Here is a 5,163-nt window from a genome sequence, read left to right as displayed (position 1 = left end):
TCATTCAATCTAAGGTGGAACGAAAGTGGTTGTCAGGCACGCGTTCGTGGGGGAATGATGATGATTGTCACGTTCATCACATTCAGGTTGAAGTGCGAATGAATATCTTAGAAGCGGAATAAGTTGAATTGAATAGAAAAACAGTAGTACTTTGCATTAATTCATGAGGAACAGCAGAGCTCCACAACTTAATCTATGGAGTGCAGAAACTCTACCGTAGAAAAATACATAAGTGAATATAGGGTAAGCATGGCCGAATGGCCAGCCTCCCATGGAGGTCTAGAGATCTAAAATTGATCAAAAGATGATCCGAAGATAATAGTAAAAAGTCCTATTTATAATAAACTAGCTACTAGGGTTTACAGAATTAAGTAATTGATGCATAAATCCACTTCTGGGGCCCACTTAGTGTGTGCTTAGGCTGAGCTTGAATGTTTCACGTGCAGAGGTCATTCTTGGAGTTGAACGCCAGTTTGTAACGTATTTCTGGCGTTCAACTCTGGCTTGTGACGTGTTTCTGGCGTTTAACTCCAGACAGCAGTGTAGAACTGGCGTTCAAATCCCTTTTACGTCATCTAAACTCGATCAAAGTATAAACTATTATATATTGCTGGAAAGCCCTGGATGTCTACTTTCCAACGCAATTGGAAGCGCGTCATTTTGAGTTCTGTAGCTCCAGAAAATCCACTTTGAGTGCAGGGAGGTCAGAATCCAACAACATCAGCAGTCCTTCTTCAACCTTTGAATCTGATTTTTGCTCAAGTCCCTCAATTTCAGCCAGAAAATACCTGAAATCATAGAAAAACACACAAACTCATAGTTAAGTCCAGAAATGTGAATTTAACATAAAAACTAATGAAAGCATCCCTAAGAGTAACTAGATTCTCCTAAAAACATACTAAAAACAATGCCAAAAAGCGTATAAATTATCCACTCATCACAACACCAAACTTAAATTGTTGCTTGTCCCCAAGCAACTGAAAATCAAATAGGATAAAAAGAAGAGAATATACTATAAATTCCAAACTATCAATAAAACATAGCTCCAATTAAATGAGCGGTACTTGTAGCTTTTTGCCTCTTGTATAGTTTTGGCATCTCGCTTTATCCATTGAAGTTTAGAATGATTGGCATCTATAGGAACCCAGAGTTCAGATAGTGTTATTGATTCTCCTAGTTCAGTATGATGATTCTTGAACACAGCCCTAAGCACTTTGTTTTCCAGTATTACCACCGGATACATAAATGCCACAGACACATAATTGGGTGAACCTTTTCAGATTGTGACTCAGCTTTGCTAAAGTCCCTAATTAGAGGTGTCCAGTGTTCTTAAGCACACTCTTCTTTTGCTTTGGACCTTGACTTTAACCGCTCAGTCTCAAGTTTTCACTTGACACCTTCACGCCACAAGCACATGGTTAGGGACAGCTTGGTTTAGCCGCTTAGGCCAGGATTTTATTCCTTTAGGCCCTCCTATCCACTGATGCTCAAAGTCTTGGGATTCTTTTTGTTACCCTTGCCTTTTGGTTTTAAGGGTTATTGGCTTTTTGCTCTTGCCTCTTGGTTTTAAGAGCTTTGGCTTTTTCTGCTTGCTTTTTCTTTTTCTATATTTTTTTCGCTATTTTTTTTTTATTTTTTTTTTCTGCAAGCTTTGTTCTTTGCTGCATTTTCTTGCTTCAAGAATCATTTTTATGATTTTTCAGATTATCAAATAACATGTCTCCTTGTCATCATTCTTTCAAGAGCCAACATATTTAACATTCTTAAACAACAACTTCAAAAGACATATGCACTGTTTAATCATTCATTCAGAAAATAAAAAGTATTATCACCACATCGATATAATTAAACTAAGTTCAAGGATAAATTCGAAACTCATGTACTTCTTGTTCTTTTGAATTAAAACATTTTTCATTTAAGAGAGGTGATGGATTCATAGGACATTCATAACTTTAAGACAAAGTTACTAAATACTAATGATCATGTAATAAGACACAAACTTAGATAAGCACTTAACATAGAAAACGAAAAACAGAGAATGTAAGAACAAGGAATGAGTCCACCTTAGTGATGGTAGCGTTTCCTTCTTGAGGAACCAATGATGTCCTTGAGCTCTTCTATGTCTCTTCTTTGTCTTTGTTGCTCCTCCCTCATTGCTTTTTGATCTTCTCTAATTTCATGAAGGATGATGGAGTGCTCTTGATGTTCCACCCTTAATTGTCCCATGTTGGAACTTAATTCTCCTAGGGAGGTGTTGATTTGCTCCCAATAGTTTTGTGGAGGAAAATGCATCCCCTGAGGTATCTCAGGGATTTCTTGATTTGCAGCCACATGTTCTACCACTGAGCTATAGACCCTTGAGATGAATCTTTCCATCTCCCATGACTCGGAGGTGGAAGCCTTTGTCTTCCCTTCCCCTTTTCTAGAGGTTTCTCCGGTCTTAGGTGCCATCAATGGTAATGGAAAAACAAAAAGCTTATGCTTTTACCACACCAACTTAGAATGTTGCTCGCCCTCGAGCAAAAGAAGAAAGAATAGAAGAAGAAGAAGAATATATGGAGGAGATGGAGGGATGTGTGTATGGATGTGAGTGGTGAATGGAAAACAGAAGGGATGACCATGAATGGAGAGAGAGAGGGTGAGGTGGGTGGGGATCCTGTGAGATTCACAGATCCTGAGATGATCCTGTGGTGTCCACAGATCCTGAGGTGTCAAGGATTTACATCCCTGCACCCATTAGGCATGGAAAATGCCCTTGCACACAACTCTGGGCGTTCAGCGCCAGATTGGTGCTTGTTCTGGGTGTTGAACGCCCATTTGTTGCCCATTTCTGGCATTGAACGCCAGAACTATGCTTGTTCTGGGCGTTCAGCACCAGAACCATGCTCTGTTCTGGCGTTGAACGCCAGCCAGATGCTTCTTACTGGCGTTTAAACGCCAGTAAGGTCTTCCTCCAGGGTGTGATTTTTCTTCTGCTATTTTTGATTCCATTTTCAATTTTTATATTTATTTTGTGACTCCACATGATCATGAACCTAATAAAACATGAAAGAACAAGAAAAATAAAATTAGATAAATAAAAATTGGGTTGCCTCCCAACAAGCGCTTCTTTAATGTCAATAGCTTGACAGTGGGCTCTCATGGAGCCTCACAGATGTTCAGAGCATTGTTGAGACTTCCCAACACCAAACTTAGAGTTTGGATATGGGAGTTCAACACCAAACTTAGAGTTTGGTTGTGGCCTCCCAACACCAAACTTAGACTTTGACTGTGGGGGCTCTGGTTGACTCTATTTTGAGAGAAGCTTACTGTGCCTCTTTTCCATGTTTACAGAAGGGTAACCTTGAGTTGTAAACACAAGGGAGTCCCCATTCAATTGAAGGACTAATTCACCTCTGTCAACATCAATCACAGCTCTTGCTGTGACTAGGAAGGGTCTTCCAAGGATGATGAATTCATCCTCATCCTTCCCAGTATCTAGGACTATGAAATCAGCAGGGATGTAAAGACCTTCGACCTTTACTAATACGTCCTCTACTTGTCCATAAGCCTGTTTTCTTGAATTGTCTACCATCTCTAATAAGATTTTAGCAGCTTGCACCCCATAGATTCCCAGTTTCTCTATTACAGAGAGGGGCATAAGGTTTATCCCTGAACCAAGGTCACACAGAGCCTTTTCAAAGATCATGGTGCCTATGGTACAAGGTATTAGGAACTTTCCAGGATCCTGTTTCTTCTGAGGCAATGTCAGTTGATCCAGATCACTTAGTTCATTGGTGAACAAGGGAGGTTCATCTTCCCAAGTCTCAATACCAAATAATTTGGCATTCAGCTTCATGATTGCACCAAGGTACTTGGTAACTTGCTCCTCAGTAACATCCTCATTCTCTTCAGAACAGGAATACTCATCAGAGCTCATGAATGGCATAAGGAGGTTTAATGGAATCTCTATGGTCTCTAGTTGAGCCTCAGATTCCTTTGGTTCCTCAGAGGAAAACTCCTTATTGATCACTGGACGTCCCAGGAGGTCTTCCTCCATGGGATTCACGTCCTCCTCCTCTTTTGTAGTCTCAGCCATGATGGTTATTTCAATGGCCTTGCACTCTCCTTTTGGATTTTCTTCTGTATTGCTTGGGAGAGTACTAAGAGGGATTCCAGTGACTCTTTTACTCAGCTGGCCCACTTGTGCCTCCGAATTTCTAATGGAGGACCTTGTTTCATTCATGAAACTAACAGTGGCCTTAGATAGATTAGAGACTAAGTTTGCTAAATTAGAGGTATTTTGTTCAGAGTTCTCTGTCTATTGCTGAGTAGATGATGGAAAAGGTTTACTATTGCTAAACCTGTTTCTTCCACCATTATTAAAGCCTTGTTGAGGCTTTTGTTGATCCTTCCATGAGAGATTTGGGTGATTTCTCCATGATGAGTTATAGGTGTTTCCATAAGGTTCACCTAAGTAATTTACCTCTGCTATTGTAGGGTTCTCAGGATCATAGGCATCTTCTTCAGAAGGCGCCTCTTGAGTGCTGTTGGATGCAGCTTGCATTCCATTCAGACTATGAGAAATTATATTGACTTGCTGAGTCAATAGTTTATTTTGAGCCAATATGGCATTCAGAGTATCAATTTCAAGAACTCTCTTCTTCTGAGGCGTCCCATTGCTCACAGGATTCCTCTCAGAAGTGTACATGAACTGGTTATTAGCAACCATGTCAATGAGTTCTTGAGCTTCTGCAGGCATTTTCTTTAGGAGAATGGATCCACCTGCAAAAGTATCCAATGACATCTTAGCCAATTCAGATAGACCATCATAGAATATATCCAGGATGGTCCATTCTGAAAGCATGTCAGAAGGACACTTTTTGGTTAGTTGCTTGTATCTCTCCCAAGCTTCATAGAGGGATTCATCTTCTTTCTGTCTGAAGATTTGAACATCCACTCTAAGCTTGCTCAGCTTTTGAGGAGGAAAGAACTTGGCTAAGAAAGCCGTGACCAGCTTATCCCAAGAGTTCAGGCTATCTTTGGGTTGAGAGTCCAACCACACTCTAGCTCTGTCTCTTACAGCAAAAGGGAAAAGCATGAGCCTGTAGACTTCAGGATCTACTCCATTAGTCTTAACAGTATCACAGATCTGCAAAAATTCAGTTAAGAAATGAAAAAGAT

The 5,163-nt window shown here is 40.2% G+C and overlaps 1 non-coding gene across 1 annotated transcript; it reads left to right on the top strand.

The window, feature by feature from the left end:
* The first annotated feature begins 4,840 nt into the window (after positions 1-4,840).
* LOC112787150 (small nucleolar RNA R71) lies at positions 4,841-4,948 on the top strand. Its single transcript, XR_003194580.1, has one exon. It is a non-coding gene; the product is annotated as a small nucleolar RNA R71 (small nucleolar RNA).
* The last annotated feature ends 215 nt before the right edge of the window (positions 4,949-5,163 follow it).

Source organism: Arachis hypogaea, chromosome 20 (genome assembly GCF_003086295.3).
Source record: "Arachis hypogaea cultivar Tifrunner chromosome 20, arahy.Tifrunner.gnm2.J5K5, whole genome shotgun sequence".
In the NCBI taxonomy this organism is placed as follows: Eukaryota; Viridiplantae; Streptophyta; class Magnoliopsida; order Fabales; family Fabaceae; genus Arachis; species Arachis hypogaea.
This window is presented reverse-complemented; position numbering and strand designations above follow the sequence as displayed.